At 34.6% G+C, this 23258-nt stretch overlaps 2 long non-coding RNA genes across 2 annotated transcripts; both read left to right on the plus strand.

The window, feature by feature from the left end:
- Positions 1 to 409: 409 nt before the first annotated feature.
- LOC146905770 (uncharacterized) lies at positions 410 to 3703 on the plus strand. The gene is made up of 2 exons (XR_015017525.1): positions 410 to 1732; positions 3506 to 3703. It is a non-coding gene; the product is annotated as an uncharacterized LOC146905770 (long non-coding RNA).
- Positions 3704 to 12989: 9286 nt separating this feature from the next.
- Positions 12990 to 15260, plus strand: LOC146905771 (uncharacterized). The gene is made up of 3 exons (XR_015018357.1): positions 12990 to 13203; positions 13374 to 13485; positions 15050 to 15260. It is a non-coding gene; the product is annotated as an uncharacterized LOC146905771 (long non-coding RNA).
- The last annotated feature ends 7998 nt before the right edge of the window (positions 15261 to 23258 follow it).

The raw sequence follows: 23258 nt of genomic DNA on the forward strand, positions 1-23258 counted from the left end.
GGATATGAAAGCGGTATGACAAGTATGTATATCGGTTGAATAAGAAAAGAATTTATCTTCGAAGTTAAGTATGTTATCATGAAAGGAGGTGCAACTCTCGAGTTGATGCAAAGAGAATCATACTCTCGTATGCAATATTTGTTGAGTGGAAACGATACTTGTTAAGACATGTTAAGTCATGATTTTAAAACTTTTAAAAGTTAAGATTGGTATTATGGAACTTGGGAACGATGTTTTTATTTAAACTTATGGAATTATACATTTTTGAAACTGATGAGGTCCGTTGTAAGTGGACTCACTTACGACGTACAAACTTCAGGACCAACTTGTCATGGACAAGTTTTGGGCGAATTGTTAAATCTTTTCCAAAAATATTGAAACTCGTCCGGAGGTTCTGTGGCACCTTTATACAATCAGTTTTAGAAATGATAAAAATCTTTTTAGTCATGTATAAATTCGTTCCAAGAACCCGAATACCAAAATTTAAGAAAGATTTCTTTAAAGAAGATTTTAGAACACGTATCGTTATCATTTAACAAGAGGCGGCACTTGAAAGTATGTACATGTTATGGAAACGACAAGGTTTGTATGAAGCCAATGTCAGGTAGGATACACGGAAATGTTTCAAGAATGTTGATGTAAGTACAAGTGGAATTTCTAGCAAGTTTCAAGAGCATGTGAACCGCAACGTTGGCTATTAGATTGTCAGATGACGTGGCTAATCGATATCACTTTTTCATGCCAAGCAATATGAGTTATTCCTTAGTACGGGTGATAAGATGCAATGAGACCGAAAGATTTCCTAAGACTCGGAAGAGATAAGTGATATGTGGAATTGTTTATATGAGTAATACAAGTAAACATTGCAGGGCAAACCTGGGCTCTGGTAGGATTCCAGTTAAAAGGCAAACCCTGAGTGTTCATGTCTATGACAGGATACCATTAGGCATGGATTATGTTAAGCGGGTAAGATCCGAGTCTGGGACAATAAGTTTATGTCTAGCAAGGTAAGTTCTGAGTCATGATATGCTAAGAAGTCTCTAATTTTGAGTGATGTTAGGATTAAGAAGGCTTTGTTCAGTTACATGCGAGTTAAGAAACAAGAAGAGAATATGGTGCGATGGACCCTTCCGATATGTACGAATGGAGAGCGTTTGGCTCAGACCATAGATGGTAAGTTTTTGTCATGAGGATTGGTAGTTGGTCTCTAAATTTCGAGGACGAAATTTCTTTAAGGGGGGTAGAGTGTAACATCCCGCTCGTTAGCTAATGGAAATTTTACCTGTTAAATGTATCAGAGGACGAAAGATCATGGAAAGTAAGTATAATGGAAAATGTTAAGTACGAGGGAAGTTAATATTATGCGGTATCAGTTGAGTATGGACTTATGTATCAGAGTCAATCAAACACGCTTAAGGCAAGGGCATGTTGGTAATTTCACGCAAAAGAGATATTTATTTGGATTGGACCCAAAATTATTTCATTTCCAATTCTCTTTCTCTCTCTAGGTTAAGAGAAGAGAATTCTCTCCTCCTTCTCTCTATAAGGCCGCCCATCTCTCCCTCTCTAGGCCATCAAAGCTTTCCAAAATCATGCAATTGGTGATCAAGCAAGGATCTTAGAAGCTTCATGAGCAAAGAACAACAAAGGGAATGAGTAGAAGCTTGGAATTAAAGTTAGGGTTTGAACATGAGAAGCTTGAAGCTTGAGGCAAACACAAGGAACAAGCTAGGTGAGTTCCATAGATAGATTACCCACCTTTGGGATTGATTAATCTTGTAGTTAAAATCATGATTTATGTTAGTTAGTGTTTATGGAACTTTAGTACCCCAAGCCAGTCCTAGGTGATTATATGTTAAAATTGCCATGAGTTATGTTTAAATAAGTCTATATATGTTGTTGGATGTATTTGGTGCATTACAGGGTCGAATTGGATGAGGTTTGGGTCGAAAATGGCGAAAACCCGCAGCCGGAACACGCGAAAACGCAGAATTCGCAGCGCTGCGCCTGAACAAGGGCGCTAGGCGCCCACAAGTCAGGGAGCCAGTGCTAGGCGCCCTCCCTCAGGCGCCAGGCGCCCCAGACAGGACAACGTTCGCGTTGTTCTGCGCTCGGGTGCTTGGGGGCAGTCGCGTGGGGGTCCGTAGCGATCGTTTCGGTGTGTTCTTGTACTGTTTTCACTTGTTTTTCTACTGGAACAAATATGGTTTTATCAAATCTTAAGAACTTATAAACGGCTTGGAATTCGGGTTTTCGGCACGTCCGGTCTTTAGTAACTATTGGAAATTTGCACAACTCGTCAATTGATCCTTGCATCATTAATCATGGCAATGTTAGCATGAATTACAAGGATGGCTCAAGAGAGTTTAAGCATGATGGGGTAGTAATGAACTAAGAAAGGGAATGTATGTAGAGCCTCGGCTTAGCTAGTCGAGAACTAGTATGTTTAGCAAGAATCCCTAGAAAGATAAGACGCGAAGTGTCATCTCTTCGCACAAGAGCTAGTATGATTTAGCAAGTACGTAAGCCGTGGTTTGACTAGTTAGTCCCTCCACCATGATTAGGTATGAATATGAACAAGTAAGAGTTTACCACTAATCGGTTCGATTAAGGTTCCGAGGTAAACACTCAAGTATGTATATGTTTAACTTATGCACGACAAGACCATGACTAATAAGTGTAGGTGACATGTCTCTTGATATCCACATCAGGGGGATACAAGGGGTTCTCATTATGAGAACGATTCAAGCCGTAAGGGACCCGCATGTCACTGAGTAACAAGACGTAGGTGCTCGTGTCTCTTATTATCCACGCCAGGGGGATACGGGAGGTTCTCGACCTAAGGGGAACGGTTTAAGCCGCAAGGGACCCGCACGACACCGAGGGAGTCCGATGTACGTACATCGGTCATGTATGGGATTGATTTCGGGGTTACTCCACCCGGAACTATCCGTAAAATGAATCAAGATAATAACTGTTTGTTCAACGCTAACCCATGAATGAACTTAGACACGATTATGTTTATGATGATGATTATGTTATGTTTATGCTCATGATCGAGCCCATGTATGATATGTTTAAGAACAACAATAAGAGCATGAGATGCTATTAGGCGAGAGCAAAATATGTATAGGACAAGTAAAGAATATGATACCGATGACGGTCTTAGGATTCCCCTAATCGTCCGGTTTAGAATCGTGTCATGATCATGTTATGCTTAGGCCTCGATACTTAGCGTGTATTCTTGGCAATGCGGTTCTAGGTTCCCTCTCGACCGCCATGACACGTATAGGAAGTGAAGCCTATAACAAGTGAGATAAGACTATGACGGCTCTAGTATGCACTACCGTCTAAGTATGCAAGTCCCCACACACGTATAATCAACCGTCAGGTTGTAATGTAGACACGTGGTGACCGTAAGTTTCCCCTTGAGGTTGCCTATAGCCTAGGATTTAGGGGAACTCACTGAGACATTATGTCTCATCCCAATCCTTATTTGTTTCAGATGAGCAGGATGATTATGTATGTGCGGAGCCGGATGGATATTACTTCAAGAGTTCGTTAGTAAAGCTGCAGGACATTATGGACATCAAGGATGTGTTTTTATGTATGGTTGAGTTGTATTGTATTATGATTTATACGAACGTATCTTGATGTAAATAATATTCATTCGAAGTTTTTAATTGTTGTATATTTTAATGTATCCAGTACTAATATTAACGCACGTGCCAGACTTTCTAGATACGTCTGGTATGGGTGTTACAGTTACCCACCCTTTGGGATTATGTTTATGCCTTGTAAGAATAACATGAAAATTCTAGGGTTTAAGTATGTGATTAGTTGCCCCTTTTCTTGCCATGCTAACTAAACATGTGAATACTTGCCATATAAGTGTTTTACAAGTATCATATGATCATATATGCTCCAATATACTTAGAGACACTTGGTTTGAGGTTTTTGGGCTTAAAATACCGTTTTTACAAGTTCTGGACTGTCACAACTCGCCACAGCGAGCTAGTACTCGCCATGGCAAGTAAACAGCACAGAACCAATGTTTTACTCGCCTCGCGAGCAAGTTTACTCGCCTCGCGAGTAAACAGTGCAATATGCCCTGTTTACTCGTTTCAGGCAGATTCGGTGTTTTTCATACCGGATTTTCTTGTGCAGTCTTTTATGAAAGTAAACCCCTCAAACCAAGGTCCTAAATGATACTCTTTGAAAACAAGACTCTCTTGATAATGAAGCAAGTATTAAGCATATTAGTAAGGCATGGCAAACAAGAGAACTATATGTTATGAATCGGGTAGCAAGATAATCATTAAGCAAGGGAAAGAATATAGAGCCTCGACATAGCTTGTCGAGAACTAGATAGTTAAGCATAGAGTTAAGCAAAGTATCAATTTATGCTAAGATGTGGATGATTAGATATCTATTCACAAAGAAAGATAAGTAAGCATTAAGTTTACCTCTAGTTGGATCGTTTAAGGATTTGAGGTAAAAGAGATAGCATGTTTAAGTTTAACTTTCATGTATGCATAAGACCAAGAATTTTTAAGATGAAAGTGTCATGTATCTTGATATCCACACTAGGTTGGATACAAGGGGTTCTCCGAGGGGAACGGTTAAACCGTAAGGGAGCCGCATGTCACTAAGTAGTCAAAGTTAAGGTGTCGTGTCTTTTGTATTCCTTCCAAGGTTGGATATAAAAGGTTCTCCAAGGGGAACAGTGTAAGCCGTAAGGGACCCGCACGTCGCTAAGGCAGTCCGGTGCGCCCTAGCTAGGCATTTCACCGGTAGTAAGGGATTAACTTCCGGGGTTTCTCCACCCGGGACTAATCTGTAAAATGAATTCATATAATGTTTGTTTGTTCAACGCTAACATAATCAAAGAATATGACTATGCATATTGATCATACATTTTTATGTTATGGCATAGAGCCTTGACGTAGATCGTCAAGAACTAGTAAGATAGCAAGAATCACTTTTGTGATAAGATATGAAATGTTGTTAGATACAACATATTCAAGCAAGTAGAAGTAAGATAAGAAAGATATGTCGAAGACGATCTTAGGTTTCCCCTAATCGTCCGGTTTAGAAGTGTGTCATGATTATGTTATGCTTAGGCCCCGATACGTAGAGCATATTTTGGCATTGCGTTATTAGTTTCCCCTTGTCCGCCATGACACGTATAAGAAGAGAATCCTATTACATGTTAACAAGTACCTATGACGGGTCTAGTATGCACTACCGTCTAGGAAAGCAAGTCCCCACACACATATAATCAACCGGCAAGTTGTATTGTAGACACCGTAGGTTTCCCCCATGGTTGCATATAGCCTAGGATTAGGTGGAACTCACTGAGACATTATGTCTCATCCCAATCCTTATTTGTTTCAGATATCAGGATGGATTAGCAAGCTAGTAGCCGAATGGATGATTCAGCAAGTGTTCGTTCGTACCCGCTGCAGGAAGATGTGGATATTCAAGGATGCATTTGCTATATATTAGAAAAGTTGAGTTGTATCATTATTGTACGAACACATATTGTTGTAATAATATTCATTCAAAGTTTTATTGTTGTAAGTTTTTAATGTATCCAGTACTAAACTAACGCACATGCTTAGCTTTCTAGATACGTCTAGTATGGGTGTTACATTTGGTATCAGAGCAGGTCGATTCAGATTGTGCCTTGGGTCATTAAGTTACAACAAAGGTAGTGGGACCATTGGGTTCCGGGTAAATGCTCTGGTTATTGTTGTTAGTTGAGCCTGATCAACTCAATTTAGCATTCGACGATTAGAACGGATGCCTGAGAGCTGAATAGGACCCTGGAGGAACGAAGTATGTGATGAAGATGCACTGGAAAGTGTGAACTCAGAAGTAAGAACTCGGATGGAGTATTAGTAAGAAGTTGATCGTGCTAGAAGGAGGCCGGTGAACTAAACAAGTAGAAGTATGAATCCTCCGGGAATGTAGGGCAATGTTAAGAAGGGACGTTTCGATAGCGTTGGGTAAGTTGTCAGTGATACTTCGTATACCCGTAAGTAAAGGGTTTGGAAAATATCTGAGTATGATATGAAGCTTCGGTAAGAGTCGTAGTTGGAACGGGTTAATGTATAGAAAGGAATGGTATTCTGGAACGCTAGTGCAAGGCTGCAAGATAGGGAGAAGTCGGCATATGTTGACGAAGTTAGTATGCTCTCAGGGATAGCGTTATGTGATTAAGGATGTGGACTTGTATGTTCAGATTGGTCAAGGTTCTAGTGTTCGAGAAGTTGCGTTAACCGGCAACGTATTGAGGTAGGCTACTCGTGGTAGAAGAAGTTAAGGATTTAAGTGAAAGTTTTATGTTATCAGGACTAAGGCATTAATTTCAGATGTGCCGAGAATTGTATCGAAATAGGTTGATGTTGCCATGCATATATTATAAAATATTTTAAGATGTTAGGAATTATTGATGTGCGTTGGGTTACTTGAGAGGTGAGATTTTTATGCAACGAATGTTTTTCGGAAAATTGAGTTGTAGAAACTCGCCAATAGCGAACCTAGGGCGAAATTTTCAGTTTTTCCAAAAACTGTCAGTTCGTCTCTAGGGTTTGCAATAACTATTGGGGGGTTGTCTTCACAATCTTTTATGCGAAGAAAACTTTTTATAATATCAAGTGACTAATGCATATCACATCCTAAAGTTTTCAAAGGAAAAAGGCATGAGCAAACATTAACGAAGATCGATTCAGTTTAAGGTAACCTAGGAAGTTAATGTGACAAGAGATAAGAAGGAGCTTAGACCAAGAGTTTAGAGGTTCTGGTATTTAGAATGGACGTCACGGATGTGAAGTCATGAAGTAAGAAGTTAAGTGGTGAAGAGTTACATGGGATCACAAGGTTCTCGGATTTAGTTGAGTTATGGGTATCCCTCGAACCTATGTTTTGCTTGATTGACTAGCTAAGGCTCGCTAGGATGTTGAATCATAAAGTTTACTTGAGTTTAGAAAGATATACGCATATGGGTAATTGAAGTTGACATTTTTGAAATTTAAATGAAAATTTTTGTAGGTACCGGTCTGTTACGACTCGCGTAGAGTGGGCTAAACTCACTAGAACCAAGATTTGATAGCACGGTTGTGTTATCGACTCGTTCTGTGATTTTAGAGTAACGACTGAGGCCTAGGTTCAGTATATTTTTATAAATATATATATGGTAGAAAATCATTAACGTCAATAACCCGTGTGCTAATTTCTGAAGTTTTCTTTAAAAGAAAAATTAACGAGCAAGCATAGGAATGATTAAGCAAAACATAGTATGCGAGAATGCGAAGGTACAAGGTTAGATGAGTCTACCATGGGAAGTTGCAAGAACGATTCATGGAAATAGAAAGTATGTAGTAACAACGATGTATATTATGAGTCAAGATTGCTCGGAAACAAGTTTAAGTATGATATGTATACATCAGCAGGTAAACCCAACCAGCAAGAATGTAAGGTCTATCCCCAAGTAAAGTATTATAAGCATATGATAAGTTAACGTGAGTTTTAATCGTACAAGCAAAGGGTAGAGCAAGGGTGCAGAGTCGATTGCAACATAGAAAGTCTTGAGAAGAGTTCAAGAAGATATTAAAGTAGAGATAGAAGGAGTGTGAAGTTCACTCGTCTCATCGGATTAGAGTATTGGTTAAAGTCAATCGGTGGGAATCAGAGTAGCGCAACGGAAGTTAAACAGTAACCATGAAACATGGAATTTGGTAGTAAGAATCTTCGTGAATAATGTTCAGGATAGTAATACGGATTTATCAAGAAGCATCATAAGACGAGCGAGGAGTTCTTGATATGATAAGTGGGTATTGACGCTCATACAGTCAGTGATGACTAAGATAAAAGTATAAAGGATGTATTTTCACTTAAGAAAGACGGGAAGGACTAGAGTCACCGCAAATGAAGTAATCAGGTTGCCTAATTGGTGATGTCGGATGCGTAGAAGAACTGTTGGTTAGTCAGGAAGAGCATGTGTTATGATAAGGGAATATGGTTCATGAGATTTACACGAGGAAGTACATACCCTCCTATACCAAACTTGTTAAGTAATAACGATACTTGCTAGAATAATTTTAAACCATGATTTTATAACTTTTAAAGTTAAGATTGGTATTAAGGAACATGAGAACGATGTTGTTTAAAATTATGAAATTTTATATTGTTGAAACTAATGAGGCGCGTCGTAAGCGAGCAAGCTCACTTAAGACGTGCAGACTTCAGGACCAACTTGTTATAGGCAAGTTGGGGCGAGTTGTAAACCTTTTTCAAAATATAGAGACTCGTCCTGTGGTTCTGCAGTATTACAGACTCGGTTTTAAAATGATATTTTTAAGTCATATATCCAATCGTTCCAAGAACCTATATACCATGTTTAGATATTTCTAGAAGCAAATGTTAGAACGAGTATCGTTATTAACTAATAAGAAGCGGTATTTGGAAGTATGCAAGTACTATGGAGATAAGGTTTTGAGAGGAAACGACAATGTCTACGGGATACCAATAGCATACAGAATGCACGGAATTGTGCTAAGAGTATTCAAGTGCAAATGCACTTAGTAGAAAGTTTTAAGAACAAGTGAACCACAAAGCGGGTTAATAAATTGTTGGATGAATCGGTGTAATTGATTTCGCTTTTTCATGCCAAGTTAGACAAGTTACCCATGGATTCGGGTGCAAGAAGATTGTAAAGAGATAGAAAGGTTTTCTAAGACTCTGAAAAGAGATAAGAGGTTTGTAGAATCATCAAGAAAAGTAACATGAGTAAGAAGTATAAGTCGCAAGGTGCGGTAAGAAAGATTGTGTATGCATAATAAGATGTATGCATGATAAGATGTTTTAGATGCAAGTAAGCACTGCAGGGCAAACCTGGTTTCCGGTAGGACTCCAGTTAAAAGGCAAATCCTGAGTGTTCCAGTTAATGAAAGGTTATTTATATGAGTAGTTCATACTAAGAGGATAAATTATGGATCTGAGACAACCAGTCCACATGTAGCAAAGGTGAATTACAAACATGATGTTCTAAGATAGATTTGGGATTTTGAGAAAGATATCAAGATTGAAGAGACTATATTCGTTTATACGGATTAAGAAAGAGTATGAGTTACGTGTTTAATAAGGAAAGTATACATTGAACTCTTTGGAGTGGTTTTTGATCAGATATTGTATAGCTGAAACCAAAGAAGGCAGAGTTTTACTCGCGGCGATTAGTAGTTGATTTCTAAATTTCGAGGACGAAATTTCTTTAGGGGGGTAGAATGTAATATCCAGCCTGTCAGTATCGGAATATTACCAGTCGATCGTGTCAGAGGATTAATATTTCGGAAAGAAGTTTGATGGAAATATTTATTATGAGATGTCAGCTTAATACGGATAAAGTATCAGTGTCGGATTCAACACGCTTGAGGCAAGGGTATTATGGTAATTTCATGGGAAAGGATATTTATTTGGTTTTGGCACCAAAATATCTCATTCCCCTTATCCATTCTCTCTCTTAGGTTGTAGGTAAGGTTTTCTCCTCCTTCTCTCCTCTCCATCGATCTCTCTCTTCTCTCCCTACTTCACCAAATCATCAAATCTTCTTCCTCAAGGATATTAGGTTGGTGATGGATCATACATCATGGTTTTCTACTTCTCCTCCCTCAAGAACAACTAGAAGATTTGGGTGATTTCACTACTTCTTCTCCTCACCAAGAGAAGTTTATGAAGCTAGGCTTTGGTTTTTTGGTTAAGAAGAAAGGGCATGGAAGCTTATGTTAAGCATGTATTATGGAATGGTAGAATCAAGATCAAGAAACTAGGGTTTTGAAAGATGAAAAGTGGAATAGATACTTAGAAGTTTTGGGGTGATGTTACTACTCTTCCTCACAAAGAAATTTCTTTAGATATTAGGGTGTTGTTGAAGGAAGCTTTGAGTTGGAATAGAGATGAACAAGCAAGGATCAAGGTGTCTTAGTTTGCAAGAAAGAATGACAAGATTGAAAGTTATGATCAAAGAAAGCAAGTGTTCAAGCGCTAGGATTATGGTTACTTGAGCTAGAGACTTGGAGCTGTCACAACAACTTGTTTAGGTGAGTTCCTAGATAGTTACCCACCCTTTGGGATTATGTTTATGCCTTGTAAGAATAACATGAAAATTCTAGGGTTTAAGTATGTGATTAGTTGCCCCTTTTCTTTCCATGCTAACTAAACATGTTAATACTTGCCATATAAGTGTTTACAAGTATTCTATGATCATATATGCTCCAATATACTTAGAGACACTTGGTTTGAGGTTTTTGGGCTTAAAATACCATTTTTACAAGTTCTGGACTGTCACAACTTGCCACAGCGAGCTAGTACTCGCCATGGCAAGTAAACAACACAGAACCAATGTTTTACTCGCCTCGCGAGCAAGTTTACTCGCCTCGCGAGTAAACAGTGCAATCTGCCCTGTTTACTCGTTTAAGGCAGATTCGGTGTTTTTCGTACCGGATTTTCTTGTGCAGTCTTTTATGAAAGTAAACCCCTCAAACCAAGGTTCTAAATGATACTCTTTGAAAACAAGACTCTCTTGATAATGAAGCAAGTATTAAGCATATTAGTAAGGCATGGCAAACGAGAGAACTATATGTTATGAATCAGGTAGCAAGATAATCATTAAGCAAGGGATAGAATATAGAGCCTCGACATAGCTTGTCGAGAACTAGATAGTTAAGCATAGAGTTAAGCATAGAATCAATTTATGCTAAGATGTGGATGATTAGATATCTATTCACAAAGAAAGATAAGCAAGCATTAAGTTTACCTCTAGTTGGATCGTTTAAGGATCTGAGGTAAAAGAGATACATTGTTTAAGTTTAACTTTCATGCATGCATAAGACCAAGACTTTTTAAGATGAAAGTGTCATGTCTCTTGATATCCACACTAGGTAGGATACAAGGGGTTCTCTGATGGGAACGGTTAAGCCGTAAGGGAGCCGCATATCACTAAGTAGTCAAAGTTAAGGTGCCGTGTCTTTTTTATTCCTTCCAAGGTTGGATATAAAAGGTTCTCCAACGGGAACGGGGTAAGCCGTAAGGGACCCGCACGTCGCTAAGGGAGTCCGGTGCGCCCTAGCTAGGCATTTCACTGGTAGTAAGGGATTAACTTCCGGGGTTACTCCACCCGGGACTAATCCGTAAAATGAATTCAAATAATGTTTGTTTGTTCAACGCTAACATAATCAAAGAATCTGACTATGCATATTGATCATACATTTTTATGTTATGTCATAGAGCCTTGACGTAGATCGTCAAGAACTAGTAAGATAGCAAGAATCACTTTTGTGATAAGATATGAAATGTTGTTAGATACAACATATTCAAGCAAGTGGAAGCAAGATAAGAAAGATATACCGAAGACGATCTTAGGTTTCCCCTAATCGTCCGGTCTAGAAGTGTGTCATGATTATGTTATGCTTAGGCCTCGATACGTAGAGCGTATTTTGGCATTGCGGTATTAGTTTCCCCTTGACCGCCATGACACGTATAAGAAGAGAAGCCTATAACAAGTTAACAAGTACCTATGACGGGTCTACTATGCAAGACCGTCTAGGAAAGCAAGTCCCCACACACGTGGTGACCGTAGGTTTCCCCCGTGGTTGCCTATAGACTAGGATTAGGTGGAACTCACTGAGACATTATGTCTCATCCCAATCCTTATTTTTTTCAGATATCAGGATGGATTAGCAAGCTAGTAGCCGAATGGATGATTCAGCAAGTGTTCGTTCGTACCCGCTGCAAGAAGATGTGGATATTCAAGGATGCATTTGCTATATATTAGAAAAGTTGAGTTGTATCATTATTGTACGAACACATATTGTTGTAATAATATTCATTCGAAGTTTTATTGTTGTAAGTTTTTAATGTATCCAGTACTAAACTAACGCACATGCCAGGCTTTCTAGATACGTCTAGTATGAGTGTTACATGTACCAAATCGTTTATTAAGTAATAAAGTGATAAGTAGAGTATCATATTCACAGGGATTGTCGTTTCAACCAAACGATTCACATTACTTATTTGGGAACAATAAAATAAATAAAATATAATAGGTTTGAAGGTTTGGAATAAAGTTTGATATGTATGGATTGCAAGTCATGGCGATACCTTTAAATTTACGAGATAAGAAGACACTATAAATAAAACTCTTTTCTTCCTTATTTCATTTTAATGTCACCATCTTAGAGTACAAAAATATAACTTCAAGGTACATGAAATTTCTCAAACAAACAAATAAAAAGGTATGTGAAATTAGGAATAAAATTATTTGGTGCATGCACAGTAACTATTCATCTCAGTAGAATATTTCAGACCCCTACACAATAACCTTTACGACATTTACCAACATACCCGTTTTTTTTAGGACAATCCTTATCTGTTATACAAGGAAATGGCATTAAGGGAAATGAAGAAGTGGGTACTATCATGGCAAGAAATATTGAAAGAAATACAATCAAAACATAAACAAACTTTAGAGTTTCAACCATATCTTTCCCTTTATAATTTGTATATAATAGATAGTATATGATTTTATCTCTTTATAGTGTATAAATTTCTTGGTCTCGTAAAAATGATCAAATATTATAAGATTTTTTAATAACCCATCATAAAATTAGAACAATCATCAAGTGTCCCTTAGGTATATCATATGTTGTTTTTGTCCCTTTATCACTCATAGGAAAGAGGCAAAATAATAAACTTAATATATATTATATATAAATAAAATAACCACTTTCGACTCTTTTGAGTTGGCTTTTTCTCCTTCCAAAATTACTCTCAACTTTCAAACAAATAGATAAGAGTAAATTCAAATATTAAAACAAAATGTAACAAATTGTATATGTCCAATTTATATCTTTATCATTTAAAAAAGATAATGTATGAGAGTGAATTCAAATATTAAAAAAAGTGTAACAAACACAATATTTTTTTATTACCACACAAAATATATCGCGTAACAAACACGATATGAGTATATTTCCAAGTTTTTCCTTTATCATTAAAAAAAGTGTAACAAACTAGATCAAAAATATGTCACTGTAAATATAATAAATAAGAAAAGGAAAATTATCATCGATATACTGAGATAAAATATTTTCAAAGGAGAAATTAGAGAGTAATAGTGACTCTTATCATATTCATCCTCTCAAAGTTAAGCCACTTAACATATGTGAGATAAACTAATTATTGTTGGATCATTGATTATGGAATCAAGTTGCCAAAACAACTTGATTCATGTTCTCTTGATCGCTGTCATTATAAAATCCCAAAATAAAAAATATAATTATTATGGAATTATTAACATTGGTGCATGTTCTTAGGGAACAATATAGGTGTGCAGATTTTATGGCTAAGGAAGGATCACATGCAAGGTGCTCTGCTCGCTGGAACTTCCCTCCGCCTGGCATGGAATCTCTCATTCTGAGAGATAAGGTTGGATCTTAGTTTTTCCTCTTCATCTTTTTTTTTTCTTTTTCTTTTTGCCTTGTTACTTTGTAACACTACCAAAAAAAAAATTCCCCAAAAAAATCTATGGTCCATACTATTTCGGACATTGAGATTTGTCCAGTTTTTAGAAAGTTCGATGATTTCAATTTCATATATGGATCCTTTTCCAGATATACTTTATATATATATAAATATATATATATATATATATATATATATATATATGTTGTTATTCTACAATTTAATGATTTATAACCAAGATATTTGACTATTACTAAAAAAAAAAAAAAAAAAAAACTCACATTCATGCATTGATAAGAAAATTTAAAATTCATACATTCTTCGGTTAATAAAATTAAAGGTAAAGAATTAAAAAATCTCATATAACTTAATTTTTTTTAACTGAAGAATGCATCAATTATAATGTTGTAAAACGTAGAGCCTAAATATGGCATGTGTAATGGGACATAAATTATTTTGTTGTGGTTTGTTTATGAATATGTTGGATTTGGAAATCCTATCAGAAACAACGCTGATAATGTTGTTGTAAAACATAGAGCATAAATATGGCATGTGTAATGGGACATAAATTATTTTGTTGTGGTTTGTTTATGAATATGTTGGATTTGGAAATCCTATCAGAAACAACGCTGAAAAAGAGCATTCTTGTCCATAATTAAGTTAAAAACAAATACGAATTCATGACTTTCTTTTGTGCTTAGAAGAAAACAATTTTCTGTTACACTAAATTTTGCTATTACCGTAAATAAGTCACAAGAGAAGACCATTTCTAATGTTGGAATCTATCTCCCACATCATGTTTTCAACCATGGCCAATTATATGTAACTTTATCAAGAGGAGTTTCTCAATTTTAAACAAAAGTTCACTTTAAAGTAAGAAAAATACAAGGAGAGGAGAGAGACTTTACAGGAAAAGTAGTTTTTAAAGATATTTTTTTATCGCAATCGTATAATTTTTCCTTTAGATAAAAAGTCATTTATACATTTCTGTTATCATTTTACTAATTACTATTAGAATAAACAATAGATGATCATTATTTTATTTTTAATTTATATACATGCAAATCAAAATACGTCGAGTTGATAAATAATTTCGTTATAAGCTTTGACAATAATTTGTAGATAAATTAATGTACGAATAATTTCCATTAATATTTAAAAATATAAAAATTTTGATTTAAATTTTTATATTTTTTTCCTAGAAAAAAATATAAAAATTGAAATCAAAATTTTACAAACACACATAATAAAATATACAGACATGTCCTCTAGTAATAATAAAAAAAAATTATTTAACTAACTTTTCATTCGTTTTTCCTTAAAAAAATTTCATTATTTTTTTAACCTTTCATGATAGTAAAGGAAATTTTTTTTTTACCATGGTAAAGTTATCGACAATTATAATAAAACATTGGGGGTGAGAACATATTTATGCACAAGTACAACAAATGGTAGGATCAATATATTTTTTAATATAAGTTGATCAATATATTTATATCTCACTCCACGTTGATTTCATCTTTTTCAGGTATAAATTGTTTTAAAGTATCATCAGAAACTGGATCATAGTCAAAGTCTAGTTAGGACTATCTATTTATATTGTTTAAAGTTTTGTCACCTCTTATTAAGATTAAAAGTTAAGTTAATTATGTAATTCATAAACTTTGTTTTTTTTTTTTGGTACAAATTCATAAACTTTGTTTTATGTTGAAGGTTTTATAATTTATTTATATTTTAGTATATTAAAGTTAGTTCTTTGATAAAGGCTCTGGAATTGAGAAAATCATTTTAATCTATTCTCTTTTCAAAATGAGGTATTATAATTACTATGTGATAACAATGGAGCAATCACACAAGCTAAATAACCTAGATCTTACCAACAATCCAAACACTTACTTAGGTGCTTTCATCTCATTCGAGAAATCATCAATAGAGAAGATTTGAAAATATGTAGAGTACCAATATTAGACAATATAGTTGATCCACTAACTAAAGATTTTACTCAACAGAAGCATGATGGTCATACTAGATCTATGGGTATTAAGTTTATGTCTGATTGGCTCTAGTGCTAGTGGGAGATTGTTGGTGCAAGCCCTAGAGGCCAATAGTTTACGTTAGGCTTATGCTATGTATCATGACTTTTATTATTAAATCTAAATAAAATAAGGCATTCTTTATTATATTTTTTGTATGATTAATAAAGTCCCTAGAATGGATAGTTTATGTGATGGAACATTAAGTGAGACTTAATCGTGAGATTACGTTAACATAAAAAACACTATTCTTAAAAGTATATGTAGTCAAGCTTTAATATAAATTTGAAAAATAATAAAGCGTAGAGACTATTATGTATGTAGACAGATGACCATATCTTATTGGTCATGAATATGGGATATTAAGTTTATACATAGGTATAAATATTAAGAGTAACCCACCATGAGAATACTACACAGTATGTTATGAAAGTGTCATAAAATATTCTCATAGTTATAATATTGTATACCACTCTTAAACATGAAACCACTATGATCCCTAGATGTGGACTCAAGTGTTTTCTTGTCCTTCAAATGTTATTTGTAACATGACACTCACTACTACAAAAATGAGCTTATATAGCGCTTTTTTTTGCCTTTAGATAGCGCTTTTGAAGCGCTACTGTAAATGGCGCTGGTAAAAGTAATATAGCGTTTTTTTTATGTATAAAGCGTTAGCTAAAGCATGGTTTATATAGCTCTTTATGTCAAAAGCGCTAGCAAAGGGTCTCCTTAGATAGCGCTTTCAAAAAAAAAAAACGCCATCTAAGACAGGTTTAAAGACAACGTTTTTGTTTTAAAAGCGCTATGTAACATTATGTTTAGATAACGCTTTATAAAGGAAAAAAAGCGCTAAGAGAAACATTTATTTATTTTTTTTTTGTCAATTTTTTTTTCCTTTGCAGATAGTGTTTTTTTTATCAATTTAAAGTAAAATATATATAAAGTCAGAAATTTAAAGGGAAATATATATAATTTTGGCACATTATAATTGGGACTATTATTTATCAAATAAAACTTAACCATATCATAAAAAATGTATGTATATAAAGCATAAAAGTCAGAAATGTATAGCCTATAATATGGTAACATAGATATCTCTAGGAGTTACAACTAATTAGTTAACACAAACATCAAAATCTTCTATGGTATCATGCAGTCTTCATCTATCTTCTTGATCTTCTCAACATTTTTATCCAAAACAAGCAGGCAAATCATCATTCATTTCCAAATTTCGTTCACTCTCCACCACTTGAATCCTCCACCTGAATATATACCAGAAAACACCATTAAGCAATAATACTATATTATATTAAAGATAAATTCAAAGTACTACTGATCATGCGTACAAATTAAAGCACATCTTTAAATCACACATCTTCAAATAGTACATCTTTATATAACACATCTTTAAATCACACATCTTCAAATAGCACATCTTTATATAACACATCTTTAAATAATACATCTTCAATTATTTTATTATTTACACATTGTCAAATAATTTATCTTTGCTCATCATTTAATATCTCATAATTTCAATTTATCATTAAAAATATATTGACACACTCACCATCACTCGACACTAAACTCATCTCAAACACATTTAAAAATGGTAGAAATAATTTCAAATATAGTTATTTTATACATAAATCACTCTGAAAACTGAATATATTATTATGAACTAACATTATAATAATTTTCCATTGATCATTATATATACACACAACTATTTCAAAAGAACACAATCATAAATATACACTATGCCTAAACTTTGACACAAGATAGCTACATGTTGCATATAATTATCAAAAGGAACAATCATGAAATTGCAAGGAAAGTGGTGGAACTGTAGCAACTCACGAAACTAATAAAACAAGAGTTAATGAATTAGAAACAAAGGCACTGAACCAATAATTATACAAGGCTAACAAGTAGAAAATTAGTTCCTATCCAAAGTAAGGTGTACGCAGAACATGATCCATTAATGTAAAGGCATCGTTGAATTCGAGAAAACTAGAAAGCATCGATAAACAATTATCAATTAAATCAAAAATATAATTCCAATTAGCATTGATAAATAATTACAATTAGCATCGATAAACAATTATCAATTAGCAATTTAGCATCGATAATTAATAATGGTCATCGCAGATCTATATATCATCCCACAAAATAGAATTCTAATTCCAAACAAAGCAAAAGAAAGAAAATAAGGAGATGCCCATGAATTCAGAGTTAATAATATACTAAAACCACAACAATAAACTACAGTACTAATTTAACATGAATTATCATAAAAAAATGGAAAACATAAACCCTTCACTACCCACACCTTATGGTGAATAGAGACTCCCCCCATACCAGTTTGCAAAAGTGATGAATTTCTACGGTGAAATCTCTCTCTAGGTTCTTCTCGCTATTCCTCGTTGTCTCTTCTCTCCATAACCCTAGTTTTTCTTTTGCCGCTTTGTTTCTCTTCCTCGGTAACTGTTCTTCTCTAATTCTCTTCTCTATTTATAAACTTTAATTGAGTTTGTTATCAATCTTTTTAAATTACTATATGTCCTCTAAGTTTGTTACTAATCTTTTCAAATTACTATCTGCACCTCTCGAAATTGTTACTATTATTTCTGTAATTATACCGTCTTGCTATTCACACTCCCCTCTACTTAACTCATTAAAGCACTACTCATCTCATTAACTACACCTCTTTTCTACCCAAATTTACTAATCCCCCGTTAGCACTCTAATTTCTTATTCTCTCTAAAAAAAACTCTATTTTCTTTCTAAATATTGACTACTACACTTCCATTCAATTATTAAGAGTGTATGGGGTATTTTAAATTTTTTTTTTGCGAGGATATGCTTTATTTATGGAAAAGTAGGATTTAGTGGGATCTGGAAATTTTGATTTGTTTTTTTAGATTTGTTTTTTGGAAAAAGTTTGGATTTGTTTTTTTGGAAAAGCTTGGATTTAGTTTGTTATATATTTGATTTGTTTTTTTAGTTTGGATTTGTTTTTTTGGAAAAAGTTTGAATTTGTTTTTTTGAAAAAGTTTGGATTTAGTTTGTTATATATATAATATATATATGATAAAAATATTAAAAAAAAGGTGTGCTTTTTTTTTTTGATTAAAAAAAAGATGTGCTTTGTTACTGCAATCCATTTTTCGTTAAAATTCAAAAAAAAAAAATTTGAAATATGCTATGCAGGGGATCGAACAGGGGACCTGTTAGTTAATGTACATTAAATCACTTTATAAAATGGCGCTTTTTTTAACCTATAAGCACTATCTTTCTCAAGCATACAGTAGCGTTTTTTTTAACTTATAAGCGCTATTTAAGGTTGATTTATATATAGCGCTTTTCATAAAAAGCGCCATATACGATTAATCATGTTTTTTATTTAAATATCTATTATTTTTATTTAGCCTATACTGACGCTTTCAATACAAAGCGCTATATATACTTAAAAGGATAGATAGTGCTTTTTCAAAAAAGCGCTAGCTAAGACCTTCGTGTTTTAATTTATAGCGCTTTAGTGTTAAAAGCGCTATTTATGAGGCGCTATATTTTCCCACTTTTGTAGTAGTGACTATAAAGTTGGTTAATGGAAAGTTGATGAGTCATGATGAGGGACATGAGTGTCCAAGATGAGATTTTCCCTCATGCGTAACAGGAGATATATCTTTAGCTCTCTTGATGAAATATGACTATGTTGAATTAAGTCAGTATGAGATATTGAATTTATTCGTTACTCAGTATATTTTGGGATCAAGAAATATAAATATTGAGCTATAAGGGTGACACAATATACGCTTTGTATTCAATATAGATATAATAGGGCAAATGAGTAATTATACACATGAGCATTATCACGAAAAGGTTTCGTCATATCACTTGAGATTCTTGTCACTTAGGTAACAGTGATGTGTTGCTAGATACCGCTCACTGTTTGTAATATTTAATATAAGATTTAATAATATTTCCCACGTTACAAGAACCTATAGGGTCACACACAATAGAACGGTCAAATGATACATATAAGTAAGACTTTAACTTGGGGTGCAATTAGCAATTGAGGATGATTAGTTTGCAAAGGTTAACGAGTTACTGGGCTTATAGAAGCCCGATAGTGGTTACTTGAATTGTAGAGGGCGTAAGTAGTTTTATATATAGTGCATTTGTGCTAAAGTCAGAATGTTACTTTGGAGAGTTGTTCATGTGGACCAGTAGAGGCACTGATACGTTGTTTTGCTGTGGTCGAGATCTTTTCTTCACTTGAAGTGGTAACAATTTAATAACTGATTCATGTCAATTTTGTAATCTTCTAAGAAAAGGGAATCGAAAATTTTAATTTCCGTTGCCTTTATGATCATGATTTCCCTTCACATTTTTTTTAGAATTATTAAGATGAAAGGTTTAGTAGAGACTAGTTTAGGTGGCGATTTTATTTTGAAAAATTATCTTGCTTTATTTGATAAAGGATAAAAGATATATGCCTTTATGACACATGTGAGCAAGACTCACATATGTTTTCTTTCAAATGTAACTTTAACTAATACTATTAATTTATCTCAAAATATGAAGAAAAAAAATAGTGAACATATCTATTTACAAATGGCAGTTTAGTTTAGTATTAGTTATATACAAAATATACACACTTATTATATTAACAAATAGTATTAATGTAAAATGTAGAATTGTTGTTTATAAAGAAGCACAAAGAAAGTCTTGAATCATCTGCATCTACTAATCTTGTTTTTCTTTTTCTATAAATATTCACATTTTGTTTATTTTTCTTTTGTAATTTTATGAATAAATTACTTCTAAAAGATAATACAGAAGTCTTTTATATGTAATGGTGACACGAATGACATCATTATTTAGGTGGGGAAAACCAGCTTGAATTTTAGTACTCGCTAATTATAGAAAATGATAGAATATTGTTGTTGACATTCAAATATAGAAAATCATATCTCAATATAGTTGTCATAAAAGTAAAATTATTATTTTATCTCAACTATATATATTATATAGAAGTAGATGCACCTACCTACTTAATAGTTGTAGTTTTACGATAGGACTCATGAAATGAAGATGTTGTCATCCTTGAGATTTATTATGGCAAATCTTGTATATTGTTGTTTTGCATTCCAATTTGTCTGATGCACGAGGTTTTGTATTTGCTTTTACTTATTCTCCCATAGTTTTTTCTTTTTCCTTTTAAAATTATTTTGATAGTTTTCTTCATCACACAATATTTTATGAATTATATATAAAAGGATAAATTTTGCAAAGAAAGACTAATTGAATTAGCTACAAGAAATAAAGACAAAAAACTTTTAAAACATAAATGTGATTTTGTTCCAAAAAAAATCTATATGTGATTTTGTCACATAACATATTGTGGAATAAATTTAAGACAAACTTCATTTTATGCAGAGAATGTAACACCCATACCAGACGTATCTAGAAAGTCTAGCACGTGCGTTAAGTTTAGTACTGGATACATTAAAATATACAACAATAAAATCTTCGAATGAATATATTATACAACAAAATGCGTTCGTACATTATCAATACAACAATTCTTGTCCATGATAAGGTAAATGCATCCTTGTAATCCGTAATCACCATGCTGCGAGTACGAACGAGCTCTTGCTGAAATATCCATCCGGCTGTTACCTTGACGTCCAACATGTTTATCTGAAACAAATAAGGATTGTGATGAGACATAATGTCTCAGTGAGTTCCCCTAAATCCTAGGCTATAGGTAACCTCAGGGGAAACCTACGGTCACCACGTGTCTACAATACAACCTGACTGTTGATTATACGTGTGTGGTCATGCTTTCCTAGACGGTAGTGCATGCTAAACCCGTCATAGGTTCATCTTACTTGTTATAGGCTTCACTTCTTATACGGGTCATGGCGGCCGAGGGAAAATCTAGGACCGCATTGCCAAGAATACGCTTTACGTATTGAGGCCTAAACATAACATAATCATGACACGAACCTAAACCGGACAATTAGGGGAAACCTAAGATCGTCATCGGTATCATATTATTTACTTGTCCTATACATGTCTTGTACTTGTCTTATAGCATCTAGTGCTCTTGTTCTTAAACATAATCTTACATGAAAACATTCTTGAATAATCACAATCATATTCATAACATGCATGGTCGTACATAAGTTCATTCATTAGGTTAGCGTTGAATAAACAATCATAATCTTGATTCATTTTACGGAGAGCCCCGGGTGGAGTAACCCCGAGAACAATCCCATCATGACCGATGTACGTACATCGGACTCCCTCGATGTCGTGCGGGTCCCTTACGGCTTGAACTGTTCCCCTTGAGTCGAGAACCTCCCGTATCCCCCTGATGTGGATAACAAGAGACACGAACACATACGTCTTGTTTACTCGGTGACATGTGGGTCCCTTACTGCTTGAATCGTTCTCATTATGAGAACCCCTTGTATCCCCCTGGCATGGATAACAAGAGACATGCCACCTACATTACATTAATCATGGTCTTGTCATTCATGAAAGTTAAACTTGTTCATGCTTACATGTTTACCTCAGAACCTTGATCGATCCGATTAGCGGTAAATTCTTTCTTGTTCATTCTTAATCATAGTGGACAGATTAACTAATCAATCCACAGCTTAACATGCTTGCTATAACATATTACTTGTCATCTTATCCTCATATGTCATGCCTCTCTAATCTATCGTGATTCTTGCTTCCCAGTTTCTCATAAATTGGCTTGAAACATTGACAAGGAACCATTGGAATGGAGGGATTTATATTTAAATATAATCGTTGAAAATGAAACAGAATTCTGCCGCTGTTTGCTCGGACCAACACAATTTTCAAGTCACTTTCTGTATTTGTCGCCGTGGCGACACATTTCCCGCCGTGGTGACAGAAAGGCAGAAAGTCATGCTTTCTGTTTTTCAGCTTGTCGCCGTAGCGACAAATGGCGTGCCCGGCAGGCCATGACAGAACAGAACATGTAAAACAGCCATTTTCTTCAAAAACCTCCAATTTCAATGACCCAATGCATATTTCAACTCTAAAAATCACATAGACACTTAAAATAACATTAAGGAGGCAAGGATTAACAAGATTAGTGGACATGGCATGAGGAAGGGGAGAAATCATAAACTACAATCTCATGTTTTCTTTCATGGATAAACACATAGTCCCAAGGGTGGGAAAACTATCTATAGAACTCACCTAATCAGGTTCTTGTGACAACTCCAAGTTCCAAGCTCAACAAGCCAAAACTCTAGCTTTTGTCCCACTTGCAATCCTTTGATCAAAACATACCATCTTGTTATCCTTTCTTGCAAACTAAGATACCTTGTTCCATATCCATGAAGAAATCATCTCTTGAACCATCTTTGAATTTACAACATGCAACCCTAACTCTTGCTTTCAAAGTAAACCCATAGTTGATTCTTGCTTGCTTCATCAATCCCATGCAACATATTCATCAAGAGCTCCCAAAACAATAACCCAAAGCCCTAGCTTCTTGATCAAAACCAAACCCTAGATTTTTGAATCACTTCTTGAGAGGAGAAGTAGAGGAAATCAAACATAATACAAACTTCCCTTAGTTTAAAGATCAAGAGGAAACATAATCTTAAGGCTTGCCATGAGGGGAAGAAGTTTTGGAAAGGATTTGTA

Source organism: Medicago sativa, chromosome 7 (genome assembly GCF_051527215.1).
Source record: "Medicago sativa cultivar Bolivia chromosome 7, Bolivia_mono, whole genome shotgun sequence".
NCBI classification, from domain to species: domain Eukaryota; kingdom Viridiplantae; phylum Streptophyta; class Magnoliopsida; order Fabales; family Fabaceae; genus Medicago; species Medicago sativa.